The sequence below is a fragment of the Lathyrus oleraceus genome, chromosome 7 (genome assembly GCF_024323335.1).
Source record: "Lathyrus oleraceus cultivar Zhongwan6 chromosome 7, CAAS_Psat_ZW6_1.0, whole genome shotgun sequence".
NCBI classification, from domain to species: Eukaryota; Viridiplantae; Streptophyta; class Magnoliopsida; order Fabales; family Fabaceae; genus Lathyrus; species Lathyrus oleraceus.
The window spans coordinates 445,284,903-445,299,305 of NC_066585.1; positions in this window are offsets into that span (position 1 = coordinate 445,284,903).

The following is a 14,403-nucleotide window of genomic DNA, read 5'->3' on the forward strand; positions in this document are numbered from 1 at the left end:
AAGCCTTGCAATCCAAGCAAAAAACTTCCTCAGCATTCATTGCATCATATCCAAGATTGGGGCATTCATAGACCCTCATATCATTGCATCAACCTGTCATGCATACTTCATATCATTTCATTTGTACATATCATCTAGCATATCACAAATCTCTCTAACAAGGAAGAATCAAGCCGAAAGCTCTCTTGACACTATTTAACTGCCCATTTTCGTTGGCATCTTTCCATAATCCACCCCGTTGGCATTACACAATAGAAAACGAATGACCTTTTTTACCCTTGTAAAGCTCCTAGTCGGCAACCCCGACAGGATTGTTCAAAGTCTTTCCTTTTTCGCTTACCTGCCGTAAGCTTGTTGCCTCCTTCATGGAGATGATTTCAATGAGATAACTCTCCTTTGGTGAGTTATTTCATTCTTGGTGCACGAAATCACGTCTCCCCCCTCGTTGCCTTTTGCACGAGAAGGGTTGTCTCTGTCAAGACTTTGCCTTTTGATTTGTTTCAAAATACCCAATGTAGGTTTGGTGAGTCCCGGGAAGGGTAGCCATGTTTCGAAAACTTCATCCCCGTCGGTGTGCCTATGGGACCCCCTGAGATTTTCGTATCTACAACAAAGTGCCCAATTGACATAGCCAACCAAAGCCCAGACCTTGTTTGGCAAACATCTTGCAAAGTCCAATTCTCATTGGCAAGACCCCACCTCTCAAATTTGAAAGACCAATCAAGCAGTAATCGTCAGTGTCTATCACTTTTTTTTCAATACCCGTCATTATTGATCTCCCTTCGCTCGTTAGTGTCTATCACTTTTTTCGATACCCGTCGGTGTTGATATCTCTTCCCCAACCACAGAGTTGTAGATAATCACCCTTCACTCAGTTTTAGATTTCATTACCTCTAACCCTAGAGTTGAGAGACTATCCTATACCCAATCTCAGAGTTGATGTCAGTACCCACTCCAACTTCAGAGTTGTTGCTTCTTCCTTCTTTCCAGCCTCAGAGTTGTTGTCTATTTCTCTTATTCCCAACCTCATGGTAGTTGTTTATCCTTTTCATATCCGACCTCGGAGTTGTATGTTTCCTTTTTCCAACCGCAGTGTTGCCAACCAAAGTGTTGTCGTCCCTTTTTCCAACCGCAGTGTTGTCGCCCCTCTTTCCAACCTCCGTGTTGCCGTCCCCTTTTCCAACCGCAGTATTGTAGTTCCTTTTCCAACCGCAGTGTTGTAGTCCCTTTTCCAACCACAGTGTTGTCGTCCCTTTTTCCAACCGCAGTGTTGCCAACCACAGTGTTGTCATCCCTTTTTCCAACCACAGTGTTGTCGTGCCCTTTTCCAACCGCAGTGTTGTAGTCCCTTTTCCAACCGCAGTGTTGTAGTCCATTTTCCAACCATAGTGTTGTCGTCCCTTTTTCCAACCGCAGTGTTGCCAACCACAGTGTTGTCGTCCCTTTTTCCAACCGCAGTGTTGTCGCCCCTCTTTCCAACCGCCGTGTTGTCGTCCCCTTTTCCAACTGCGGTGTTGTAGCCCCTTTTCCAACCACAGTGTTGTCGTCCCTTTTTTTCCAACCGCAGTGTTGTCGTTCCTTTTCCAACCTCAGTGTTGTCGCCCTTTTCAACCTCAGAGTTGTCATTGCTTATCGTATTACCCCAATCTCAGAGTTGTATGTTGCCTTTCTTTATCCCAACCTCAGAGTTGTTGTTCCTTTTCCAACCTCAGAGTTGTTGTCAGAGTTGTTGTTTATCGTTTATTCTCCCAATCTCAGAGTTGAGCATCTGCTTGTTTCCAACCTCGAAGTTGACGTTTATCATTTTTCGCTCCCCGCCTCAGAGTTGGGCAGTTACATTTTTTCAACTTCGGAGTCGATGTATCTCTTTCAATCCTCAGAGCTTAGGACCTACTTTTTTTCCAACCTTAGGGTTGACAATTACCTTTTTTCGACCTCAAAGTTGAGTACCTACCTTTTACACTTCAGAGTGAATGTGTCGTGTTACCCCTAACCTCAGAGTTGTATGTCTTCTTATTCCCCGACCTAAGAGCTGAATAGTTATCTTTCTTTAGCCTCAGAGTTGAACGATTGTCTTTTTCCAACCTTAGAGTTGACGACTACCTTTTATCCCCAGCCCCAGAGTGGAATGGCTACCTTTTTCCCAACTTTCGAGTCGTTGTATCATTTTCTCATTCTCCAACCTCGGTGTTGATAACTGCAAACCCAACCTCCGAGTTGACGCCTACCTTTGTTCCCGACCTTAGAGTCGATGTTCAACTGCAAACCCAACCTCCGAGTTGACGCCCACTACCTTTGTTCCCGACCTTAGGGTCGATGTCCTACTATACCCAACCACAAAGTTGATGCCTACCCTTTATCCAGTCTCTGAGTCGATGTTGATCGCAACTTATTTCCAACCGCAGAGTTGAGAATGTCCAGTTTGTACCCCAGTCGCAGTATTGAGGTTAGGATGTTTTAATCCCCAGCGACAAATGTTGCTTTTGCTGCTGTCCCCAACCTCAGAGTTGTCGATTAACAATTTACCTTCCATTCGCCTACTGTCGTCCTCAGTGAGGTTATCTGCCATCCCGAATCCTAGGATTTATTTGGCGAACCATTTGATGATTAAAAAAAATTAATAATCACCGTTTATCCTCCAGCGGAAAATTCTTTCTCAGTGCCTACCAAAGCTTGTTAGTAGAGGTAAAATGAAAAAATAATCAATCATACTGCATTAGCATACTGCATATGTCATGCATATCTAACCGCTCATAAACCCATCTACCACATAACATCCCGATTCCCAGCAGCTGCCCTGCACAAAGATATGTTTGTTCACCATATATCCCAATGAAGAAGTTTCTTGTGACCTGTCTTCACATTTCTTTCCATTTGTTCTGTGCGGGCAAATTTTCCGATATTCTAGTATTTAATCCTCTCCTACCTTGATTGTCTGAAATCCATTGTTATCCGTACATTCAGGTTCGAGAAGATTAAATAGGGGCAGCTGTCATACCCCAAAATTTGCCATGCCCTTCACATTGATCATATAGGACACTAACCCTAAACATTTGCATATCATTTTCATCCATACATTTCATTTGAATAAGCATGGTTCAACAAGAGGCGACGCGTGACTTGAATTCGTGTGTCTCTGATGCATGAGTGGTTTGATTTTTCATTCATTCAACCATGGTTCAATCCAATTACAAGTAGTGTTAGTTGGATTCATTAGTTCATTGCATGTTATCATTACAGTCAGCATTATGTCATAATATCTTTTCGAGTTGATTTTAGCTTCAAATTAATTTTTACTTCAAATTAATCTTTGAAGTTTAAATTGAGTTCTTGAGGTTGAATTTGATCTTGAAATTTTAATTTTAATTTTTAATGTAAAATTGATTGGTGAAGTTAGAATTGATCTGTGAGTCTTGATTTAATTTTAGAAGTTATTACGTCATTTTAAAATCAAGATTTTGATTTTGATTTTAATATTAGAATCTTAATCATTTTTAGAATTTCCTTCTTGGGCCATTATTTCTAATTTGGGAGGCCTTTTTGTTAAGCCCGTTTAATCTTTTTTCTAAATCCAATTCTAACCAAAAATCCATATTTCCCATTATCTAAATCATATCCATACTCATGTACATAGCCACATGTAAAATCCAATCCACATTCATAACCCATTTTTTTATCCATTTAAAAAACCATTATCCAAATTAATCCATTCATCATATCCATCATCCAATTACCACAACGCCCATTCCATTATCCATTTTTCCATGTACATAGTCAAATAATAAAGAATAAGACCAATGGAAAAAGCTGCATAAGTTGTAAATAGAAAACAACATAGCAGTAAAACACAACATGAAAGACGAGATTGCCGAATGAAACACAGAAACGCAACAGTTAATCAAAACGCATAAGCCAAATCATCCAATTCCAAATGAGAATTCTATATAAAGGCTCACGAGCTAACCGTTTAGGGGGCTTCTTTTCTTCCCTCTTCTTCTTCTCTCAATTCCCTCTCAAAAACTTTCAAATCCTCTCTCCCGGATTTCACATTCTTTTCCAACTCCTTCGCCTTCTTCAACCTCCACCGAACCAATCTCTAACAAAAACTTTCCTCCACGTTCTTCTTCATCACTCTCACACGCAGAGAGCATAACCAACATTGTCGCACCACCGCCACGATCCAACTCACGGGGAACTCCACCATCATCCTGGACCACAACACGTAGCAATCATCCATGCTCAATCTCAACAAGGCGAATTCCATCAAATCAACAACAAGCACTGCAACAAAAACGAAACAGAAGAAAATTCGAAGAAAAGGAAAAGTGAAGTTGGAGGAGGAGAAGTTCTCGCTTACTTGGGAATAGTCTTGTGAATTCTTGAATCTTCTTCCTCGCATCTTCAACCAAGGATCATCTTCGTGGATTCTTCCTTTGTCCCTCAAAGCTCCATAGCTAAAGGTAGCACCGTTCGCCACCGTTGCGAGGTCGCCGCGCCATTCAACTTCAACGTAGCTGATAATCCAAGGAGAGTGAGGCGTCAAAATGAATGACGCACTAGAACCAGGATTCAGAGGAGATAGAAGAAGGTAAAAGAAGACACCACTTAAAGTATACTTGAGACCACCGTTCGCCGCCGCCGTCTCCATCGGCAGCTCATATGGTATGCCTTCCATACTCCGTTATTTCATGTCGAATTGCTTGTAATCATGTAGAGTATCGATTCAGGAACCAAAACCATCTCGTTTAGGGTTTAGACGTTTCGATTCCGTTGTTTAACTGTTGAATGGTTAGTTTAGGTTATTTCAATCTCCGACTTGATTTGGCTTCATGAGTTGGGGTCGGGATGAGTGATGAATGTGTTTGTTTGTCTTGGTTTAAGGCGTTTGGGTTGGCATGTTGGATTCCAAGATTGGATATACACACCGCCACCGGAGGCGACTCCGATTCGGTGGGATAGGCTCTCCGGAAGAACCTTTTTTGGGAAGGATAGAGGAGGGAGAGCTTGAGACGAGTAGGCTGGTGTGTGTGGTTGTTCAAAGCATTGCCGCCGTACGCGACGAAGTCCGACGCGGCGGAGTAGGAAACCCCCGAGTTGCATTTCGAACATGTAAAGTGATGAGCGCGTGCTTCCTTCGCTCTTTTCATGTTTTGAGTTTGGGCCTTAAGCCCATGGATTTCACTCCACGCCACATGTTGATCTGCACACCGCGAATGGGCCTTAGTGAGCCCAATGTAATTCCAATCCAGGTCTGCATGGCTTGCATAGTCCACTTCACTAGTTCACCCCCCTCCTGTGTGGGCTTGGGAATTGATTTTAGGCCCATTTCTGTTTGTTAATTAATTGGATATTAGAACTTTAATTTGGTCAATTCGATTTTATCTTGTCAATTAGATTAATCGTGTGATAGCTAGAATAATAATGTTTCTAATTGTTGTTTGTTAATCCGGATAGTGATTTTTAATCATAGAATTGATTTAATAATTGATAGTTTACTGGTAGGATTACTCTTGATAATTGTTGTAATTCTAGAATTAATTTTGATTCATTTCTAGAAATATTTTGTTGATATTTTAGGATTTTATTTTGTTAATATTTTAGAATTTGTTAATTGTTTTAATTGTAGAAGTTTATTTGATAATTGTTTTGAATTATAGAATTTTCATTTAATGTTGATTTTAGAATTGATTTATATTTTAGAGTTGATAGTTGGATAATGGTTTTCTTGAATATTCTCTTTGATCTAATTTCTAACAATTAACTTCTAACATTTAAATTCTACAATTAACAAATAACTTTTACTTTTCGCATTTTAATTTCCGCTCCTAACATTTTATTTTTTTGTCATTTACCTTATGCACTTTTATTTTTATTTTTATATTCTTTTTGCTATATCATTGTATCATTCTCGCTTCATCTAAAAATGACTAAAAATGACTAAAAATGGATAAGACTTTAAAAATAAAAAAGATAATAATTTCCCAAGCATTGAGAGAACTTTGGACAATGGACTTAGAGACTCATTAGGACCCTTGCAAAAGGCCTCAGACAGTCATTCAACCATAACATGGAAGGAGCATTCAAGACTCAAGAAAACTTATAATCTTTTACTCGCTTTCTAGTTTAGGACACAATTGCACACACACGGCTTTCTCTTGGGCTACCTGACAATGAGACCTTTTATTTCCTGCACTCCCTTGTACTTTACATGTACCCCCTCCCCATTTCGATGTACGCATTTACTCGCTTTCTTTTATTGCTTTATAATTACTCCTTAGGTATTAGGAACGCACACCATTTCGCAACCAATAATCAAACCCTTGATCGAACGTCAAGCGGTCTCTTTTTCAAATCAAATTCAATAAACAAACCCTTGATCCAACGTCAAGCGGTCTTTTCCAAATCAAATCCAAAAACACAATAAATGGCGATTAGGATCGTACGTCACGAGCCTTAAGCGATAAAGAAGGGATGAGACTGGAGCTTTCCTACACTCATTCTGAATGCTTCGAACACAAGACGTTTAACTTGACCGTTTGAGGTATTCACCTTTATCCATAGTCTTTAGTGCAATCCGAAATCAATAACACTTTATCAAAAACATAAAAAACAACTCAACACATTCAAACCTTTTGTTTGAGCCTTAGGGAGACACCATCGAAAATCCTTCTTCAAGGTAAATAAAATCAACAAAACAAACAGACAATTTTAAAACTCACGAACTACGAAGGCTCTGATTTCTCACTTCAACAAGTGGGCATACGTAGGCACGAGGATCCATTCCTTGGCGAGCACACTAATTTAAAATCTACCTCCACTCCGCAAACCTTTGGCAAGCAAACATTCGATAAACAATACACACGTAAGTGCAAACATCCTAGATGGTTCCCATGGAGTACCATGGATGTGAGGGGTGCTAATACCTTCCCCTTGCATAACCGACTTTCGAACCTGTTCGTGGTTGCGACGACCATACTTTGGGGTTTTCTCGATATTTTCCCTTTCCTTTGGAATAAATAAAAACCGATGGCGACTCTGTATTTTTCGCGTAGCGACAAATACACATATTAATTCTTCCGATAACGACTTAGAATAGAAGAGTGTCGATCTAGAATCGCTTTTGCTTGCCATAGTAAATATTTTAAAAATACATTTTTAATCAAAATTTTATTTGGGATCTATGCACCCCCTCACTCCCTAGATCATTTCCCTCATCTAACAAGTAGTATGACGAGCACCGGTGTATCTTGTGCTTCAAAATGACTTATTAGATTATGGAACCCAAACCTAAAGGGGGTATAATAGAGAACATGTTTTCAAGGCAAAAACTATGGTTATTGGAAGGATTGTATGTGTGTCCATATAAATTCTATTAATATAAATATTTGGAATGTCATCCAAAATGGTCCTTTTGAAATTACTATGACCAATGCAGATGGTGTTGTTGTACCTAAATCGAAAGCACAATGGAACAGGGATGATGATAAAAGTGATTATGTGATTGGAAAGGAAGGAATATTCTAATATCCATTTCAGGAGTTGATGAATATTACCGTGTTTCTCATTGTACAACCGCTAAACCTATGTGGGACTCATTACAAGTTAACCATGTGGGCACAAATGAAGTTAAACAAGCTAGAATCAATACTTTGAACCAAGAGTTTGAACTCTTTTAAATGAAGCATGGTGAAACCATTGCCTATATGAAAAAGAGGTTCACTTATCTTGTAAATTGTTTGAATGCACTTCGTAAGCCGGTTTCTAATGAAATTGCTACTAACAAAATTTTAAGATGACTTAATAGGTAATTGCAACTTAAGGTCACCGCAATCAAGGAATCCAACAACCTCTTGAAATTAGATATTACTAATTTGTTTGGAAAGCTTGAAGAAGATAAGTAAGAGCTCATTTGTTTGGAGAAGCATGGGAAGAAGATTAAGAAGGAAAAGAACAAGGAAAATGATGTAGATAAGAAGTCAATTGCTCTAGTGGCTTCTAGTTCTAAGTACTTTACTATAGAGCAAGATGATAGTGGAACAAGTGACGATGAGTGTTTGGATGATTTAGAAATGGGGTTGTTTGTTAAAAGGCGCCATAATTACATTAAGAGAAATTGAGTGAAGCATCCTGACAAGAATATCATCAACTATAGAAGACAATCAAATACCTTAAGTCAAGATGAGAATAAGAAGGAAAAACCTAAAGGTTCATACTATAATTGTGGAAAATCCGGTCATTACAAGTCAGATTGTCCATTACTTAATAAGGATAAAGGAAAGGGCCAATAAAAGAAGTCCAGCCAGCCTATACGAGCATACACCGCATGGGAAAGTGATAGTGAATCCTCAAATGAGGTAGCTCAAGTGAAAGTGATGAAATGGTAAATCTTTGTCTCATGGGCAATCACAAGAAAAAGAATGTAAGTTATTCCAAGTATGAACCTATTGATAAAATGTCTTATTCTGAGTTACAAATTGCTTTTGAAAATCTACATGGTGAAGCCATAAAAGCTTTTAAAAGGTTGGATTAAAAAATAATATTTTCATACTTAGAATCCAAAGTTTTAGAAATGGAAAAACAAATGAAAGCTCTTCAGGAAACCATGTTAGAGGCTACAAAAGTTAAAATTGAGGATGAGAAGTCTTCTTGGTTTGGTTATGAAACTTGTCACATTTGGCAAAAAAAAAGGTTATTACTCTAAAAACCAAATTGACAAAGGTTTTAGAACCAAAAGTTACATTCGTTATTGATTCAACAAAATTTTAAAGATCTTTAAATGTATCAATCAAAAAGTACAAATTTGTTATAAGGTAATCAAATAGTGAAAGTCACTCTCATCATCACTTAACTTGTCAGTATTATTGTAAAAAAGGTCATACCATTGCCAAATGCAAGTTTAGGAGATATTTGATTTGGATTCCTAAAGGTGTATTTAGATGGTTTCCCTAGTGAAACAATGTTTCCACTCATTCTAAAAAGACCCAATGAAAAATGGGTACCTATCACTCTTGTTTGATCTTGTAGGTTAAATGTCTTGGTTCCATGGAGAGAATGTGGTTTCTCGACAGTGGATGCTCAAGGCATATGACGAGTGACATTTCCATGTTCCGTAATTTCTCACCAAAGAAGAAGGGCTATGTGACCTACCTAGACAATAATAAGGGTGCTATACTTGGTAAAGTTCGAAGGTGAGAAAAATACATAAGATGGGGGGTTGAATTATATATGTAGTATATTTTACGCTTCTGTTTAGAATCTGAACAAGTTCAGAGTCTGATATCAGAATGTTAATGGCAGTGAAATAATAATAAAATTCAGAAGAAATAAACAAATCAACACATAGATTTTATCATGGTTCCTCTCCTTAACTGAGAGTAGTCTAGTCCCTTTGTCGAACAAGAGATTTTCACTATAATCAAATAGATTTCAAAATTTCTCAATTAAATCACAAAGAGACATTAACTGCTCAATCAATCCATAAAGAGACTTATGCTCAAGAAATCCTACAAGAGACTTCTTCTCAATCACACGAGAAAGAGACTTCACTACTCAAGCACATAGGTGTCGCATTACGCGAAAAAACCGGCGGGAAAACAAAACAACAGAGCCGCCACCGTGCGTTATTTATCCCAAAAGAGGGAAAGGAAATGCTCGAAGTAAACCTGGAAAAGACATGGTCTCGTGACCAAAGAGAGATGGGATCGGGAGTCGGTTATGCGAAGGGAAGGTATTAGCACCCCTACGCATCCGTCGTACTCGACGGGATCCACGCTCAGAAAGAAAGGATAAGGTTGCTAAACGCTGCTCAAACACCATACAAGGCTGGAAGGAAACACAGAAAGACAAGAGAAACTAACTCGGCAGGATATCGCATCCTGGGCCTACGTAGTCTGTCAGGCACAGACATCAGAGTCGACGTAGTTCGGGACAGGGGAAACGTGCTCGCTAGGATGTCGCATCCTATGCATACGTATCTTCTCTGACCGGAGAAGAATCAGAGCACTCGTAGCTCGGCTAACGCACGCCAAACAAAACAACACAGGAAACCGACTGCCAATCGCTGGACTTATGTCAGACTCCAACACAAAAGAGGCAAACATGGAAACCGAATGCCAATCACTGGACTTACATCAGACTCCAAACCAACAAACACACACAGGAAACCAACTGCCAATCGCTGGACTTATGTCAGACTCCAAACGCACACAAAGGGGTTGAAAAAGAAAAAGGGCGCCCGGAGAGATCAACTCATCTCCTGCCTACGTACCTCATCTGGTATGAGGATCAGGGTGACGTAGTTCCCCTAAACAGGGAAAGAACTTCTAACCTAACCAGAGACAAATGGAGATACCAACTACTAGGGAGACTACGACTCGAGCCTAGAAGTTGTCATGCATACGATCCCTATGTTAAGGTTTCTATGTAACTTGCACAGGAAGCAAGCTATCCTAAACAACACAGGCAAATACATACAAGTACAAAAAGCAAGCGCACACACTATATGCACACAATTGGGCTCATACAAGGTTAGGCTGTAAAAACAAGCCAACTGGAATGGGGTGTGGTTAGCTCTTAACCCTAACATTGAGAGTTAGGGTGAAGCAGATGAAACGGGAAGTGAGGGTAAGACCTCACAGCTCTTATCTCTGGCCTGGGAGAGCTTCAGACAAATGAAAGTGCGGGAGTTCAGAATGTAGGAACTCTTATCCACAAATGACTGACACAACATGATCTTGGGTTATTATCCACAATGCATCAACACAATGGTGTGAGCAAGGTGAATGACACAACTGAATAGCAGGGGATGGATTGCACATCCCTTTTATCTGCCAATTGCCTCTTAAGAGGTCTTTACCTGCTTGGCACAAAAGTAAACCTTCACAAGCATTGCCTCTTAAGGAGGGCTTCAGACAGGTGCCTGCCCACATAACAGGACAGGTCTTCCAGACTACATGAAGTCAGAGGAGTTATACCTCAGTGGTTAAGCAACCAAGCAAAGAAAATAAAGTTCAAAAGAACTCAAAGCAACTTAGGTACCTGTGAAAAATCTAAACTAATCAGTTCAACTGTACAGACAAACAATCAACAAGCAATAACAAACAGACAGACAATGTTCACAATGTGCAAGCCACAAGGCAAACTCAAATGAGCTAGCATCAACCTACAAAACACACAAGTGTTAGTAATCAAGAGCAAACATCAATGCTCAAATGAGGAAGCATCATCAACTATGGACTTGGATGTTTAAACCTGAAATCAAAGCCCACATGTAAGCCACAAACCACTAGGTCAAAGCCTAGGGTCAAAGGAGGGTAAAAATCCAAAACAGAACATGAAATTTAACATGAATCATCTTCATTCAATCAAGAACAAATCTCAAAAATTCCCACATAAAAATCATTAATCATATTCATTTCATGAGCAAAACATGGCAAGGCATGCAAATGGTGATCACATTGAGACATCAGAAGGAACAAATGCACATCAAATCAAAAATGACTCAAAAAATCTTGTCAAAATTCATGGGTAAACAGGACATATAACATGATCATCACACAAATAATTAGAGGCATTGGACATCATTAGGCATGGCAATCACATAGCATAAAACAGACAACCAAATGTGTGACACAAATTGTCACACCAAGTTAGCATGAGCATTAAACGTAATGGGAGCATGGGAAAAATCTCAAACCAAAGCCAAAATGTCACTCAACATTTCTAGAATCCAGACACAAAATTTCAGAACAAGGCAAGGTCAAACATACATATGCATTCAATCACCCTAGAGAAAAGTATTTTTTTCAGCCAAGCACAACTTGCAATTCAATGATCATAAAAAAGTAGACAAGGTAAGGAACACAATGCAAAAAATTGGAGATCAATTGGAGCATTTTTCATTTTTATATGATTTTTGGAAGTTTATGAAAAATTTGAAAATGAAATGGAGCCAAACATGGAAATAGGAGGGAAAAGGTAGAAAAATGCAAGGCGCTTGAAATATGTCTCCCAGCCAGGATCGAACCTGGTCACTATTTGAAAATCCTAGCGCGCGCCAATCAAAACGACACAGTTTTGACCTGAAGCCCTAAACACACGCGCTGCATGGCATTTCGTAGCTAAAATGAATTTTCGTAGCTAATTCCTGGCAGTTTCGTAGCTAAACTGGAAACAGCATGAGTTCATGTATGGAAGATGAAGATCATGAAGATCTTCATACAATTTTTTCCAGATTTCAAAAAATGTTCCAGAAATTAATGAAACCTATACCAATCAACTCATCCTTCCACATACATCAAGGATCCAACAATAATTCATGCAAAAACTACATAATCAAGCCAAATCGAAGAGAATAAGAAAGTGCATCCAAACTTTAATTGAACATAACTTTGTCCCTAGGTCACCAAATTGCACGATTCAAAGCTCAAATTCATCAGGATCAAAAGATCTACAACAACATAGCAATGGATTTTGAAAAGAAGAGAATCGAATTGTGACCTTTTGAAGTACAGAAGCTGGAATCGTGCTCCACACAGCTTCGCAATGCCTCATAGTTCCTCCACAATGCTTATTGAAGTGATTAATGATGAACTTGAAGCTCAACTGCGCCTGAATCCAGCAGATTTTGGAATCACCATGGAACCTTCAAGCTATGAATCTGAACAAAAGTGCCACGATTTGTCTTGAATTCACGTTCAAATCTTCTCAAAAATGCTTCAGCATCATGAATCAATCAAAAGAAATGCTTCTTGTGTGAAGAATTGCAAGAAAAATTCGAGAGAAAAGTTTTGGTGATTTTGTGATTCTAGATCTGAAACTTTGCTCATGACCAAAAACAGTTATGATTATCCATTTATACTTCTTACTAATCATGTTTAAAACCAGCTTAAGCCAAATGCGAATGTGATTAGTCACTTATGTGGTGTAAGTGCAAAATTAGGTTTTCACCTCACATGCATGCTGTAAGACCCCAATTTTTCCCCTAAGATCCCTCATGGCATTATATCATATCATATCATTGCCTCAAGGATCATTGTGCACCTTGCTTTCCCTCCCTGTGGGTGGGTTACCCTTTTTGAGAGTGATTCTTGATCACCAAGCATGTTTTGCATATGTATATCATTGCTTTTCTTTTTATCACTAACCAAAAGTACAAAAATATGTCATCTAACCTTTGTCTTGCAGATGAAGCAACCACAAGTCAAAGCAGTCAAAGGCAGTCATTGAGTAATAGATGGTGGCCATTCTTGAGAATTTGGACTCCATGACCATTATCAAGAGTTCATATGAGTTATGATATCATTTTGAATCAAAATCCCAAGTGGTAGAGGCTTGATTTCATCTGAACATTGCCAGGTCATCTGAAGACCTAGAAAAGTCAACTGCCAAGTCAACTGTGGATTTGGAGGTGGGAAGTGATTAGAAATACCTCATTCATGTTCAAACAAGTCTCATTTTACATTTCAAACATCAACATTGAAGAAAATAAAGTCAGGTCAAAACTTTCCAAAAATAGAAAGTGACCTATAATTCAAAATTGCCAAAAATGGAAAGGTTTTAACCTAACTTCAACTTCAAATTACATCATCAATAAAGCTTCGAATGAAATTTTGTTGAACATGAAAGTTGTAGATCTTTCTCTCCCATTTCCAAAAAGTCCAAGATCATAAATTTCTCATGTGTGGTTAAGGAGATATGATCAAAACTTGACAAAGTGTACTTGAAGATTCAAATGGACATAACTTCTCAACCAAAGCTCCAATTCAAGTGGTTCTTTTTGCTAAATTCTCATTTTGACCTATAGTTTCCAAATCATGCATCATATTACACAAATTGTCATCACATAATCATTTGCATTTCACTTGATTTTTGGAGGGAAATTATAGAATTTAAAATTGGTGCATTGTTTGAACATTCTATCATTGCCAATAGCTCCAAAATGTTTTTTTGAGTGAAATTGAACACAAACTCGTGCACTGTTCACCATGCATTTTCATGCATAGGGTGAAAATCCATTTTGCACTTACACTCCTTATTTTGCTAATTCACTTACCATTTGCTTAAACATGATTAGGAGCATGATTAGTAGGAGGTATATAACAGAAACCCTAACTGTTTTTCACTAACAACAATCACAATTTTCAGATCTAGAAAATTTCTCAAACTTTTTCTCTCAATTTTTTCTGGAAATTTCTTCAAACACAAACCATTTCCATTACTTGATCCTGGTTCCTGAAGTATCATTGAGTGGATTTGCACGTGGAATCAAGAGATTTGGTGCAGTTTTGAAGCATGCTCGAAGCTTGGAAGCATTAATGGTGGATTCAAATTCTGGTGAAATCAAGAGCAATTGAACCTCAATTCTTCCTCCAATCATCCATACAAGTGTTATAGAAGAAGTTT